This window comes from Gorilla gorilla, chromosome 13 (assembly GCF_029281585.2).
Source record: "Gorilla gorilla gorilla isolate KB3781 chromosome 13, NHGRI_mGorGor1-v2.1_pri, whole genome shotgun sequence".
NCBI classification, from domain to species: domain Eukaryota; kingdom Metazoa; phylum Chordata; class Mammalia; order Primates; family Hominidae; genus Gorilla; species Gorilla gorilla.
Genome location: NC_073237.2, coordinates 4,239,760 through 4,257,610, shown reverse-complemented (window position 1 = coordinate 4,257,610; position 17,851 = coordinate 4,239,760).

Here is a 17,851-nt window from a genome sequence, read left to right as displayed (position 1 = left end):
GCAATGGAATGGAATGGAATCAACCCGACTAGAACGGAATGGAATGGAATGGAATGGAATGGAATGGAATGGAATCGAATGGAATGGAATGGAATCGAATGGAATGGAATGGAATGGAATGGAATGGAATGGAATCCACCCGAGTAGAATGGAATGGAGTGGAATGGAATGGAAAGGAATGGAATGGAATCGAGTGGAATGGAATGGAATGGAATGGAATGGAATGGAATGGAATGGAATGGAATGGAATGGAATCAACCTGAGTAGAATGCAATGGATTGGAAAGGAACGGAATGGAATGGAATCGAATGGAATCGAAAGAAATGGAATGGAATGGAATGGAATGAAATGGAATGGAATGGAATCAACCCGAGAAGAACGGAACGGAATGTAATGGAATGGAATGGGATGGAATGGAATCGAATGATATCGAATGGAATCGAATGGAATGGTATGGAATAGAATGGAATCAACCCGAGTGGAACGGAATGGAATGGAATGGAATGGAATGGAATGGAATGGAATGGAATGGAATGGAATGGAATGGAATGGAATCAATCAGAATAGAATGGAATGGAATGGAATTCAATGGAATAGAACGGAATGGAATCGAATGGAATCGAATGGAGACGAATGGAATGGAATGGAATGGAATGGAATGGAATCAACCAGAGTAGAATGGAATGTATTGGAATGGAATGGAATGGAAAGGAATGGAATGGAATGGAATGGAATGGAATCGAATGGAATGGAATGGAATGGAATGGAATGGAATGGAATGGAATCAACCCGAGTAGAATGGAATGTATTGGAATATAATGGAATGGAATGGAATGGAATGGAATTGAATGGAATCGAATGGAATGGAATGGAATGGAATGGAGTGGAATGGAATGGAAAGGAATGGAATGGAATCGAGTGGAATGGAATGGAATGGAATGGAATTGAATGGAATCGAATGGAATGGAATGGAATAGAATGGAATCAACCCGAGTGGAACGGAATGGAATGGAATGGAATGGAATGGAATGGAATGGAATGGAATGGAATGGAATGGAATGGAATGGAATGGAATGGAATGGAATGGAATCGAATGGAATGCAATGGAATGGAATGGAATGCAATGGAATGGAATGGAATGGAATGGAATGGAATGGAATGGAATGGAATGGAATGGAATGGAATGGAATGGAATGGAATCAACCCGAGTAGAATGGAATGGATTGGAATGGAATGGAATGGAATGGAATGGAATCGAATGGAATCGAATGGAATGGAGTGGAATGGAATGGAATGGAATGGAATGGAATGGAATCAACCCGAGTAGAACGGAATGGAATGGAATGGAATGGAATGGAATGGAATGGAATGGAATGGAATGGAATGGAATGGAATGGAATGGAATGGAATCGAATGGAATGGAATTCTATGGAATGGAATGGAATGGAATCGAATGGAATCGAATGGAGACGAATGGAATGGAATGGAATGGAATGGAATGGAATCAACCAGAATAGAATGGAATGTATTGGAATGGAATGGAATGGAATGGAATGGAATGGAATGGAATGGAATCGAATGGAATGGAATGGAATGGAATCAATCAGAGTAGAACGGAATGGAATGGAATGGAATGGAATGGAATGGAATGGAATGGAATGGAATGGAATTCAATGAAATAGAATGGAATGGAAGGGAATGGAATGGAATGGAATGGAATCGAATGGAATCAAATGGAATCGAACGGAATGGAATGGAATAGAATGGAATCAACCCGAGTAGAACGGAATGGAATGGAATGGAATGGAATGGAATGGAATGGAATGGAATGGAATGGAATGGAATGGAATGAAATGGAATGGAATGGAATGGAATGGAATGGAATGGAATGGAATAGAATGGAATCAACCCGAGTAGAATGGAATGGATTGGAATGGAATGGAATGGAATGGAATGGAATGGAATCAATCCGAGTAGAATGGAATGGAATGGAGTTCAATGTAACCAAAAGGAATTGAATCAACCCATGTGGAATGGAACGGGATGGGACGGGACGGGACGGGATGGGACGGGTCGGGATGGGACGGAATGGAACGGAACGGAATGGCATGGAATCAACCCGAGTAGAATGGAATGGAATGGAATGGAATGGAAGGGAAAGGAATAGAATAGAATAGAATGGAATTGAACCAACCCGCGTGGAACGGAATGGAACGTAACGGAAACGAGCGGAACGGAATGGAAAGGAATCAACCCGAGTAAAACGGCACGGGACGGGACGGGACGGGACGGGACGGGACGGAACGGAACGGAACCAAACTCAATGGAATCAACCCGAGTAGAACGGAATGGAGTAAATGGAAAGGAATGGAATGGAATGGAAAGGAATGGAATGGAATGGAATGGAATGGAATGGAATGGAATGGAATGGAATGGAATGGAATCGAATGGAATGGAATGGAATGGAATGGAATGGAATGGAATGGAATGGAATCGAACGGAATCGAATGGAATAGAATGGAATATAATGGAATGGAATGGAATGGAATGGAATGGAATGGAATGGAATGGAGTCAACCCGAGTAGAATGGAATGGATTGGAATGGAATGGAATGGAAAGTAATGGAATGGAATGGAATGGAATGGAATGGAATCAACCCGAGTAGAACTAAATGGAATGGAAAGGAATGGAATGGAATGGAATTGAATGGAATGGAATGGAATTCAATGGAGTGGAATGGAATGGAATGGAATGGAATGGAATGGAATGGAATGGAATGGAATGGAATGGAATGGAATGGAATAGAATGGAATCAACCCGACTAGAACGAAATGGAATGGAATGGAATGGAATGGAATGGAATGGAATGGAATGGAATGGAATGGAATGGAATGGAATCCACCCGAGAATAGAATGGAATGGAATGGAATGGAATCAACCTGTGTAGAATGGAATGGATTGGAATGGAATGGAATGGAACGGAATCGAATGGAATCGAAAGAAATGGAATGGAATGGAATGGAATGAAATGGAATGGAATGGAATCAACCCGAGTAGAACGGAATGGAATGGAATGGAATTGAATTGGATGGAATGGAATCGAATGATATCGAATGGAATCGAATGGAATGGAATGGAATAGAATGGAATCAACCCGAGTGGAACGGAATGGAATGGAATGGAATGGAATGGAATGGAATGGAATGGAATGGAATGGAATGGAATCGAATGGAATCGAATGGAATGCAATGGAATGGAATGGAATGGAATGGAATGGAATGGAATGGAATGGAATGGAATGGAATGGAATGGAATGGAATGGAATGGAATGGATCAACCCGAGTAGAATGGAATCGATTGGAATGGAATGGAATGGAATGGAATGGAATCGAATGGAATCGAATGGAATGGAGTGGAATGAAATGGAATGGAATGGAATGGAATGGAATGGAATGGAATGGAATCAACCCGAGTAGAACGGAATGGAATGGAATGGAATGGAACGGAATGGAATGGAATGGAATGGAATGGAATGGAATGGAATGGAATGGAATCGAATGGAATCGAATGGAGACGAATGGAATGGAATGGAATGGAATGGAATGGAATCAACCAGAGTAGAATGGAATGTATTGGAATGGAATGGAATGGAATGGAATGGAATGGAATGGAATGGAATGGAATCGAGTGGAATAGAATGGAATGGAATCAATCAGAGTAGAACGGAATGGAATTTAATGGAATGGAATGGAATGGAATGGAATTCAATGGAATAGAATGGAATGGAAGGGAATGGAATGGAATGGAATGGAATCGAATGGAATCAAATGGAATCGAACGGAATGGAATGGAATAGAATGGAATCCACCCGAGTAGAACGGAATGGAATGGAATGGAATGGAATGGAATGGAATGGAATGGAATGGAATGGAATGGAATGGAATGGAATGAAATGGAATGGAATGGAATGGAATGGAATGGAATGGAATAGAATGGAATCAACCCGAGTAGAATGGAATGGATTGGAATGGAATGGAATGGAATGGAATGGAATGGAATCAATCCGAGTAGAATGGAATGGAATGGAATGGAATGGAATGGAATCAACCCGAGTAGAACGGAATGGAATGGAATGGAATGGAATGGAATGGAATGGAATGGAATGGAATGGAATGGAATGGAATGGAATGGTATGGAATGGAATGGAATGGAATGGAATCGAATGGAATCGAATGGAGACGAATGGAATGGAATGGAATGGAATGGAATGGAATCAACCAGAGTAGAATGGAATGTATTGGAATGGAATGGAATGGAATGGAATGGAAAGGAATGGAATCGAATGGAATGGAATGGAATGGAATCAATCAGAGTAGAACGGAATGGAATGGAATGGAATTGAATGGAATGGAATGGAATTCAAAGGAATAGAATGGAATGGAAGGGAATGGAATGGAATGGAATGGAATCGAATGGAATCAAATGGAATCGAATGGAATGGAATGGAATAGAATGGAATCAACCCGAGTAGAACGGAATGGAATGGAATGGAATGGAATGGAATGGAATGGAATGGAATGGAATGGAATGGAATGGAATAGAATGGAATCAACCCGAGTAGAATGGAATGGATTGGAATGGAATGGAATGGAATGGAATGGAATGGAATCAATCCGAGTAGAATGGAATGGAATGGAGTTCAATGTAACCAAAAGGAATTGAATCAACCCATGTGGAATGGAACGGGATGGGACGGGACGGGACGGCATGGGACGGGTCGGGATGGGACGGAATGGAACGGAACGGAATGGCATGGAATCAACCCGAGTAGAATGGAATGGAATGGAATGGAATGGAAGGGAAAGGAATAGAATAGAATAGAATGGAATTGAACCAACCCGCGTGGAACGGAATGGAACGTAACGGAAACGAGCGGAACGGAATGGAAAGGAATCAACCCGAGTAAAACAGCACGGGACGGGACGGGACGGGACGGGACGGGACGGAACGGAACGGAACCAAACTCAATGGAATCAACCCGAGTAGAACGGAATGGAGTAAATGGAAAGGAATGGAATGGAATGGACTGGAATGGAATGGAATGGAATTGAATGGAATGGAATGGAATGGAATCGAATGGAATGGAATGGAATCGAATGGAATGGAATGGAATGGAATGGAATGGAATGGAATGGAATGGAATGGAATGGAATGGAATGGAATCGAACGGAATCGAATGGAATAGAATGGAATATAATGGAATGGAATGGAATGGAATGGAATGGAATGGAATGGAATGGAATGGAATGGAGTCAACCCGAGTAGAATGGAATGGATTGGAATGGAATGGAATGGAAAGTAATGGAATGGAATGGAATGGAATGGAATGGAATGGAATGGAATGGAATCAACCCGAGTAGAACTAAATGGAATGGAAAGGAATGGAATGGAATGGAATTGAATGGAATGGAATGGAATTCAATGGAGTGGAATGGAATGGAATAGAATGGAATGGAATGGAATGGAATGGAATGGAATGGAATGGAATGGAATGGAATGGAATGGACTGGAATAGAATGGAATCAACCCCACTAGAACGGAATGGAATGGAATGGAATGGAATGGAATGGAATGGAATGGAATGGAATGGAATGGAATGGAATGGAATGGAATCCACCCGAGAATAGAATGGAATGGATTGGAATGGAATGGAAAGGAATGGAATGGAATCGAGTGGAATCGAATGGAATGGAATTGAATGGAATGGAATGGAATGGAATGGAATGGAATGGAATGGAATGGAATGGAATGGAATGGAATTCAATGGAATAGAATGGAATGGAATCGAATGGAGACGAATGGAATGGAATGGAATGGAATCAACCAGAGTAGAATGGAATGTATTGGAATGGAATGGAATGGAATGGAATGGAATGGAATGGAATGGAATGGAATGGAACGGAATGGAATGGAATGGAATGGAATCAATCAGAGTAGAACGGAATGGAATGGAATGGAATTCAATGGAATAGAATGGAATGGAAGGGAATGGAATGGAATGGAATGGAATCGAAGGGAATCAAATGGAATCGAACGGAATGGAATGGAATAGAATGGAATCAACCCGAGTAGAACGGTATGGAATGGAATGGAATGGAATGGAATGGAATGGAATCGAATGGAATGGAATGGAATGGAATGGAATGGAATGGAATGGAATGGAATGAAATGGAATGGAATGGAATGGAATGGAATGGAATGGAATGGAATGGAATGGAATAGAATGGAATCAACCCGAGTAGAATGGAATGGATTGGAATGGAAAGGAATGGAATGGAATGGAATGGAATGGAATGGAATCAATCCGAGTAGAATGGAATGGAATGGAATTCAATGTAACCGAAAGGAATTGAATCAACCCATGTGGAACGGAACGGGATGGGACGGGACGGGACGGGATGGGACGGGTCGGGATGGGACGGAATGGAACGGAACGGAATGGCATGGAATCAACCCGAGTAGAATGGAATGGAATGGAATGGAATGGAAGGGAAAGGAATAGAATAGAATAGAATGGAATTGAACCAACCCGCGTGGAACGGAATGGAACGTAACCGAAACGAGCGGAACGGAATGGAAAGGAATCAACCCGAGTAAAACGGCACGGGACGGGACTGGACGGGACGGGACGGGACGGAACGGAACGGAACCAAACTCAATGGAATCAACCCGAGTAGAACGGAATGGAGTAAATGGAAAGGAATGGAATGGAATGGAATGGAATGGAATGGAATGGAATGGAATGGAATGGAATGGAATGGAATGGAATGGAATGGAATGGAATGGAAATCAACCCGAGTATAACGGAATGGAATGGAATGGAATGGAATGGAATGGAATCAAATGGAATCGAATGGAATGGAGTGGAATGGAATGGAATGGAATGGAATGGAATCAACCCGAGTAGAACGGAATGGAATGGAATGGAATGGAATGGAATGGAATGAAATGGAATGGAATGGAATGGAATGGAATGGAATGGAATGGAATGGAATGGAATAGAATGGAATCAACCCGAGTAGAATGGAATGGATTGGAATGGAAAGGAATGGAATGGAATGGAATGGAATGGAATGGAATGGAATGGAATGGAATGGAATGGAATCAATCCGAGTAGAATGGAATGGAATGGAATTCAATGTAACCGAAAGGAATTGAATCAACCCATGTGGAACGGAACGGGATGGGACGGACGGGACGTGATGGGACGGGTCGGGATGGGACGGAATGGAACAGAACGGAATGGCATGGAATCAACCCGAGTAGAATGGAATGGAATGGAATGGAATGCAAAGGAATAGAATAGAATAGAATGGAATTGAACAAACCCGCGTGGAACGGAATGGAACGCAACGGAAAAGAGCGGAACGGAATGGAAAGGAATCAACCCGAGTAAAACGGCACGGGACGGGACGGGACGGGACGGGACGGGACGGGACGGAACGGAACGGAACCAAACTCAATGGAATCAACCCGAGTAGAACGGAATGGAGTAAATGGAAAGGAATGGAGTGGAATGGAATGGAATGGAATGGAATGGAATGGAATGGAATGGAATGGAATGGAAATCAAACCGAGTAGAACGGAATGGAATGGAATGGAATGGAATGGAATGGAATGGAATGGAATGGAATGGAATTGAATGGAATGGAATGGAATGAGCCCGAGTGGAATGGAATGGAATGGAATGGAATGGAATGGAATGGAATGGAATGGAATGGAATGGAATGGAATGGAATGGAATGTACAACCCGAGTGGAATGGAATGGAATGGAATGGAATGGAATGGAATGGAATGGAATTCAATGGAATAGAATGGAATGGAATGGAATGGAATAAAATGAAATGGAATGGAATGGAATCGAATGGAATAGAATGGAATTGAATGGAATGGAATGGAATAGAATGGAATGGAATGGAGTGGAATCAACCCGAGTAGAACAGAATGGAATCGAATGGAATTGAATGGAATGGAATGGAATGGAATGGAATGGAATGGAATGGAATGGAATTGAATGGAATTGAATGGAATCGAATGGAATGGAATGGAATTGAATGGAATCAACCCAAGTAGAATGGAATGGATTGGAATGGAATGGAATGGAATGGAATGGAATCGAATCGAATGGAACGCAATGGAATGGAATGGAATGGAATGGAATGGAATGGAATGGAATGGAATCAATCCGAGTAGAATGGAATGGAATGGAATTCAATGTAACCGAAAGGAATTGAATCAACCCATGTGGAACGGAACGGGATGGGACGGGACGGGACGGGATGGGACGGGTCGGGATGGGACGGAATGGAACGGAACGGAATGGCATGGAATCAACCCGAGTAGAATGGAATGGAATGGAATGGAATGGAAGGGAAAGGAATAGAATAGAATATAATGGAATTGAACCAACCCGCGTGGAACAGAATGGAGTGGAACGGAATGGCATGGAATCAACCCGAGTAGAATGGAATGGAATGGAATGGAATGGAAGGGAAAGGAATAGAATAGAATAGAATGGAATTGAACCAACCCGCGTGGAATGGAATGGAACGTAACGGAAACGAGCGGAACGGAATGGAAAGGAATCAACCCGAGTAAAACGGCACGGGACGGGACGGGACGGGACGGGACGGGACGTGTCGGGACGGAACGGAACGGAACGGAACTCAATGGATTCAAGCCGAGTAGAATGGAAGGGCATGGAATGGAATGGAATGGAATGGAATGGAATGGAATGGAATGGAATGGAATGGAATGGAATGGAATGGAATGGAATGGAATGGAAATCAACCTGAGTAGAACGGAATGGAATGGAATGGAATGGAATGGAATGGAATGGAATGGAATGGAATGCACCCGAGTGGAATGGAATGGAATGGAATGGAATGGAATGGAATGAACCCGAGTGGAATGGAATGGAATGGAATGGAATGATGGACCCGAGTAGAATGGAATGGTTTGGAATGGAATGGAATGGAATGGAATGGAATGGAATGGAATGGAATGGAATGGAATGGAATGGAATGGAATCAACCCGAGTAGAACGGAATGGGTTGGAATGGAATGGAATGGAATGGAATGGAATGGAATGGAATGGAGTGGAATCAACACGAGTAGAACGGAATGGAATGGAATGGAATGGAATGGAATGGAATGGAATGGAATGGAATGGAATGGAATCAACCCGAGTAGAATGGAATGGATTGGAATGGAATGGAATGGAATGGAATGGAATGGAATGGAATGGAATGGAATGGAATCGAACGGAATCGAATGGAATGGAATGGAATATAATGGAATGTAATGTAATGGAATGGAATGGAATGGAGTCAACCCGAGTAGAATGGAATGGATTGGAATGGAATAGAATGGAAAGTAATGGAATGGAATGGATTGGAATGGAATGGAAAGGAATGGAATGGAATGGAATGGAATCAACCCGAGTAGAACTAAATGGAATGGAAAGGAATGGAATGGAATGGAATAGAATGGAATGGAATGGAATTCAATGGAGTAGAATGGAATGGAATAGAATGGAATGGAATGCAATGGAATGGAATGGAATGGAATGGAATGGAATGGAATGGAATGGAATAGAATGGAATCAACCCGATTAGAACGGAATGGAATGGAATGGAATGGAATGGAATGGAATGGAATGGAATGGAACCGAATGGAATGTAATGGAATGGAATGGAATGGAATGGAAAGGAATGGAATGGAATGGAATCCACCCGAGTAGAATGAAATGGATTGGAATGGAATGGAATGGAATGGATTGGAATCGAGTGGAATGGAATGGAATGGAATGGAATGGAATGGAATGGAATGGAATCAACCCGAGTAGAATGGAATGGATTGGAATGGAATGGAATGGAATGGAATCGAATGGAATGGAATGGAATGGAATGGAATGGAATGGAATGAAATGGAATGGAATGGAATCAACCCGAGTAGAACTAAATGGAATGGAAAGGAATGGAATGGAATGGAATAGAATGGAATGGAATGCAATGGAATGGAATGGAATGGAATGGAATGGAATGGAATGGAATGGAATCGAATGGAATGGAATGGAATGGAATCAATCAGAGTAGAACGGAATGGAATGGAATGGAATTGAATGGAATGGAATGGAATTCAAAGGAATAGAATGGAATGGAAGGGAATGGAATGGAATGGAATGGAATCGAATGGAATCAAATGGAATCGAATGGAATGGAATGGAATAGAATGGAATCAACCCGAGTAGAACGGAATGGAATGGAATGGAATGGAATGGAATGGAATGGAATGGAATGGAATGGAATGGAATGGAATAGAATGGAATCAACCCGAGTAGAATGGAATGGATTGGAATGGAATGGAATGGAATGGAATGGAATGGAATCAATCCGAGTAGAATGGAATGGAATGGAGTTCAATGTAACCAAAAGGAATTGAATCAACCCATGTGGAATGGAACGGGATGGGACGGGACGGGACGGCATGGGACGGGTCGGGATGGGACGGAATGGAACGGAACGGAATGGCATGGAATCAACCCGAGTAGAATGGAATGGAATGGAATGGAATGGAAGGGAAAGGAATAGAATAGAATAGAATGGAATTGAACCAACCCGCGTGGAACGGAATGGAACGTAACGGAAACGAGCGGAACGGAATGGAAAGGAATCAACCCGAGTAAAACAGCACGGGACGGGACGGGACGGGACGGGACGGGACGGAACGGAACGGAACCAAACTCAATGGAATCAACCCGAGTAGAACGGAATGGAGTAAATGGAAAGGAATGGAATGGAATGGACTGGAATGGAATGGAATGGAATTGAATGGAATGGAATGGAATGGAATCGAATGGAATGGAATGGAATCGAATGGAATGGAATGGAATGGAATGGAATGGAATGGAATGGAATGGAATGGAATGGAATGGAATGGAATGGAATCGAACGGAATCGAATGGAATAGAATGGAATATAATGGAATGGAATGGAATGGAATGGAATGGAATGGAATGGAATGGAGTCAACCCGAGTAGAATGGAATGGATTGGAATGGAATGGAATGGAAAGTAATGGAATGGAATGGAATGGAATGGAATGGAATGGAATCAACCCGAGTAGAACTAAATGGAATGGAAAGGAATGGAATGGAATGGAATTGAATGGAATGGAATGGAATTCAATGGAGTGGAATGGAATGGAATAGAATGGAATGGAATGGAATGGAATGGAATGGAATGGAATGGAATGGAATGGAATGGAATGGACTGGAATAGAATGGAATCAACCCCACTAGAACGGAATGGAATGGAATGGAATGGAATGGAATGGAATGGAATGGAATGGAATGGAATGGAATGGAATGGAATCCACCCGAGAATAGAATGGAATGGATTGGAATGGAATGGAAAGGAATGGAATGGAATCGAGTGGAATCGAATGGAATGGAATTGAATGGAATGGAATGGAATGGAATGGAATGGAATGGAATGGAATGGAATGGAATGGAATGGAATTCAATGGAATAGAATGGAATGGAATCGAATGGAGACGAATGGAATGGAATGGAATGGAATCAACCAGAGTAGAATGGAATGTATTGGAATGGAATGGAATGGAATGGAATGGAATGGAATGGAATGGAATGGAATGGAACGGAATGGAATGGAATGGAATGGAATCAATCAGAGTAGAACGGAATGGAATGGAATGGAATTCAATGGAATAGAATGGAATGGAAGGGAATGGAATGGAATGGAATGGAATCGAAGGGAATCAAATGGAATCGAACGGAATGGAATGGAATAGAATGGAATCAACCCGAGTAGAACGGTATGGAATGGAATGGAATGGAATGGAATGGAATGGAATCGAATGGAATGGAATGGAATGGAATGGAATGGAATGGAATGGAATGGAATGAAATGGAATGGAATGGAATGGAATGGAATGGAATGGAATGGAATGGAATGGAATAGAATGGAATCAACCCGAGTAGAATGGAATGGATTGGAATGGAAAGGAATGGAATGGAATGGAATGGAATGGAATGGAATCAATCCGAGTAGAATGGAATGGAATGGAATTCAATGTAACCGAAAGGAATTGAATCAACCCATGTGGAACGGAACGGGATGGGACGGGACGGGACGGGATGGGACGGGTCGGGATGGGACGGAATGGAACGGAACGGAATGGCATGGAATCAACCCGAGTAGAATGGAATGGAATGGAATGGAATGGAAGGGAAAGGAATAGAATAGAATAGAATGGAATTGAACCAACCCGCGTGGAACGGAATGGAACGTAACCGAAACGAGCGGAACGGAATGGAAAGGAATCAACCCGAGTAAAACGGCACGGGACGGGACTGGACGGGACGGGACGGGACGGAACGGAACGGAACCAAACTCAATGGAATCAACCCGAGTAGAACGGAATGGAGTAAATGGAAAGGAATGGAATGGAATGGAATGGAATGGAATGGAATGGAATGGAATGGAAATCAACCCGAGTATAACGGAATGGAATGGAATGGAATGGAATGGAATGGAATCAAATGGAATCGAATGGAATGGAGTGGAATGGAATGGAATGGAATGGAATGGAATCAACCCGAGTAGAACGGAATGGAATGGAATGGAATGGAATGGAATGGAATGAAATGGAATGGAATGGAATGGAATGGAATGGAATGGAATGGAATGGAATGGAATAGAATGGAATCAACCCGAGTAGAATGGAATGGATTGGAATGGAAAGGAATGGAATGGAATGGAATGGAATGGAATGGAATGGAATGGAATGGAATGGAATGGAATCAATCCGAGTAGAATGGAATGGAATGGAATTCAATGTAACCGAAAGGAATTGAATCAACCCATGTGGAACGGAACGGGATGGGACGGACGGGACGTGATGGGACGGGTCGGGATGGGACGGAATGGAACAGAACGGAATGGCATGGAATCAACCCGAGTAGAATGGAATGGAATGGAATGGAATGCAAAGGAATAGAATAGAATAGAATGGAATTGAACAAACCCGCGTGGAACGGAATGGAACGCAACGGAAAAGAGCGGAACGGAATGGAAAGGAATCAACCCGAGTAAAACGGCACGGGACGGGACGGGACGGGACGGGACGGGACGGGACGGAACGGAACGGAACCAAACTCAATGGAATCAACCCGAGTAGAACGGAATGGAGTAAATGGAAAGGAATGGAGTGGAATGGAATGGAATGGAATGGAATGGAATGGAATGGAATGGAATGGAATGGAAATCAAACCGAGTAGAACGGAATGGAATGGAATGGAATGGAATGGAATGGAATGGAATGGAATGGAATGGAATTGAATGGAATGGAATGGAATGAGCCCGAGTGGAATGGAATGGAATGGAATGGAATGGAATGGAATGGAATGGAATGGAATGGAATGTACAACCCGAGTGGAATGGAATGGAATGGAATGGAATGGAATGGAATGGAATGGAATTCAATGGAATAGAATGGAATGGAATGGAATGGAATAAAATGAAATGGAATGGAATGGAATCGAATGGAATAGAATGGAATTGAATGGAATGGAATGGAATAGAATGGAATGGAATGGAGTGGAATCAACCCGAGTAGAACAGAATGGAATCGAATGGAATTGAATGGAATGGAATGGAATGGAATGGAATGGAATGGAATGGAATGGAATTGAATGGAATTGAATGGAATCGAATGGAATGGAATGGAATTGAATGGAATCAACCCAAGTAGAATGGAATGGATTGGAATGGAATGGAATGGAATGGAATGGAATCGAATCGAATGGAACGCAATGGAATGGAATGGAATGGAATGGAATGGAATGGAATGGAATGGAATGGAATCAATCCGAGTAGAATGGAATGGAATGGAATTCAATGTAACCGAAAGGAATTGAATCAACCCATGTGGAACGGAACGGGATGGGACGGGACGGGACGGGATGGGACGGGTCGGGATGGGACGGAATGGAACGGAACGGAATGGCATGGAATCAACCCGAGTAGAATGGAATGGAATGGAATGGAATGGAAGGGAAAGGAATAGAATAGAATATAATGGAATTGAACCAACCCGCGTGGAACAGAATGGAGTGGAACGGAATGGCATGGAATCAACCCGAGTAGAATGGAATGGAATGGAATGGAATGGAAGGGAAAGGAATAGAATAGAATAGAATGGAATTGAACCAACCCGCGTGGAATGGAATGGAACGTAACGGAAACGAGCGGAACGGAATGGAAAGGAATCAACCCGAGTAAAACGGCACGGGACGGGACGGGACGGGACGGGACGGGACGTGTCGGGACGGAACGGAACGGAACGGAACTCAATGGATTCAAGCCGAGTAGAATGGAAGGGCATGGAATGGAATGGAATGGAATGGAATGGAATGGAATGGAATGGAATGGAATGGAATGGAATGGAATGGAATGGAATGGAATGGAATGGAATGGAAATCAACCTGAGTAGAACGGAATGGAATGGAATGGAATGGAATGGAATGGAATGGAATGGAATGGAATGCACCCGAGTGGAATGGAATGGAATGGAATGGAATGGAATGGAATGAACCCGAGTGGAATGGAATGGAATGGAATGGAATGATGGACCCGAGTAGAATGGAATGGTTTGGAATGGAATGGAATGGAATGGAATGGAATGGAATGGAATGGAATGGAATGGAATGGAATGGAATCAACCCGAGTAGAACGGAATGGGTTGGAATGGAATGGAATGGAATGGAATGGAATGGAATGGAATGGAGTGGAATCAACACGAGTAGAACGGAATGGAATGGAATGGAATGGAATGGAATGGAATGGAATGGAATGGAATGGAATGGAATCAACCCGAGTAGAATGGAATGGATTGGAATGGAATGGAATGGAATGGAATGGAATGGAATGGAATGGAATGGAATCGAACGGAATCGAATGGAATGGAATGGAATATAATGGAATGTAATGTAATGGAATGGAATGGAATGGAGTCAACCCGAGTAGAATGGAATGGATTGGAATGGAATAGAATGGAAAGTAATGGAATGGAATGGATTGGAATGGAATGGAAAGGAATGGAATGGAATGGAATGGAATCAACCCGAGTAGAACTAAATGGAATGGAAAGGAATGGAATGGAATGGAATAGAATGGAATGGAATGGAATTCAATGGAGTAGAATGGAATGGAATAGAATGGAATGGAATGCAATGGAATGGAATGGAATGGAATGGAATGGAATGGAATGGAATGGAATAGAATGGAATCAACCCGATTAGAACGGAATGGAATGGAATGGAATGGAATGGAATGGAATGGAATGGAATGGAACCGAATGGAATGTAATGGAATGGAATGGAATGGAATGGAAAGGAATGGAATGGAATGGAATCCACCCGAGTAGAATGAAATGGATTGGAATGGAATGGAATGGAATGGATTGGAATCGAGTGGAATGGAATGGAATGGAATGGAATGGAATGGAATGGAATGGAATCAACCCGAGTAGAATGGAATGGATTGGAATGGAATGGAATGGAATGGAATCGAATGGAATGGAATGGAATGGAATGGAATGGAATGGAATGAAATGGAATGGAATGGAATCAACCCGAGTAGAACTAAATGGAATGGAAAGGAATGGAATGGAATGGAATAGAATGGAATGGAATGGAATTCAATGGAGTAGAATGGAATGGAATAGAATGGAATGGAATGCAATGGAATGGAATGGAATGGAATGGAATGGAATGGAATGGAATGGAATGGAATAGAATGGAATCAACCCGATTAGAACGGAATGGAATGGAATGGAATGGAATGGAATGGAATGGAATGGAACCGAATGGAATGTAATGGAATGGAATGGAATGGAATGGAAAGGAATGGAATGGAATGGAATCCACCCGAGTAGAATGCAATGGATTGGAATGAAATGGAATGGAATGGAATGGAATCGAGTGGAATGGAATGGAATGGAATGGAATGGAATGGAATGGAATGGAATGGATTCGAATGATATCGAATGGAATCGAATGGAATGGAATGGAATAGAATGGAATCAACGCGAGTGGAACGGAATGGAATGGAATGGAATAGAATGGAATGGAATGGAATGGAATGGAATAGAATGGAATGGAATGGAATGGAATGGAATGGAATGGAATGGAATCGAATGGAATCGAATGGAATGCAATGGAATGGAATGGAATGGAATGGAATGGAATGGAATCAACCCGAATAGAACGGAAGGGAATGGATTGGAATGGAATGGAATGGAATGGAATGGAATGGAATGGAATAGAATGGAATGGAATGGAATGGAATGGAATGGAATGGAATGGAATCGAATGGAATGGATTGGAATGGAATGGGATGGAATGGAATGGAATGGAATGGAATGGAATGGAATGGAATGGAATCGAATGGAATCGAATGGAATCGAATGGAATGGAGTGGAATGGAATGGAATGGAATGGAATGGAATGGAATGGAATGGAATGGAATCAACCCGAGTAGAACGGAATGGAATGGAATGGAATGGAATGGAATGGAATGGAATGGAATGGAATGGAATGGAATGGAATGGAATGGAATGGAATGGAATGGAATTCCATGGAATGGAATGGAATGGAATAGAATGGAATCGAATGGAGATGAATGGAATGGAATGGAATGGAATGGAATGGAATCAACCAGAGTAGAATGGAATGTATTGGAATGGAATGGAATGGAATGGAATGGAATGGAATGGAATGGAATGGAATCGAATGGAATGGAAAGGAATGGAATGGAATGGAATGGAATTTAATGGAATCAATCAGAGTAGAACGGAATGGAATGGAATGGAATGGAATGGAATGGAATTCAATGGAATAGAATGGAATGGAATGGAATGGAATGGAATGGAATGGAATGGAATTGAATGGAGTCGAATGGAATGGAATGGAATGGAATGGAATGGAATGGAATGGAATGGAATGGAATGGAATGGAATTGAATGGATTGGAATGGAATGGAATGGAATGGAATGGAATCGAATCGAATGGAATGCAATGGAATGGAATGGAATGGAATGGAATGGAATGGAATGGAATGGAATGGAATGGAATGGAATCAATCCGAGTAGAATGGAATGGAATGGAATTCAATGTAACCGAAAGGAATTGAATCAACCCATGTGGAACGGAACGGGATGGGACGGGACGGGACGGGATGGGACGGGTCGGGATGGGACGGAATGGAACGGAACGGAATGGCATGGAATCAACCCGAGTAGAATGGAATGGAATGGAATGGAAGGGAAAGGAATAGAATAGAATAGAATGGAATTGAACCAACCCGCATGGAACAGAATGGAGCGGAACGGAATGGCATGGAATCAACCCGAGTAGAATGGAATGGAATGGAATGGAATGGAAGGGAAAGGAATAGAATAGAATAGAATGGAATTGAACCAACCCACGTGGAACGGAATGGAACGTAACGGAAACGAGCGGAACGGAATGGAAAGGAATCAACCCGAGTAAAACGGCACGGGACGGGACGGGACAGGACGGGACGGGACGGGACGGGACGTGTCGGGACGGAACGGAACGGAACGGAACTCAATGGATTCAAGCCGAGTAGAACGGAATGGAATGGAATGGAATGGAATGGAATGGAATGGAATGGAATGGAATGGAATGGAATGGAATGGAATGGAATGGAAATCAACCTGAGTAGAACGGAATGGAATGGAATG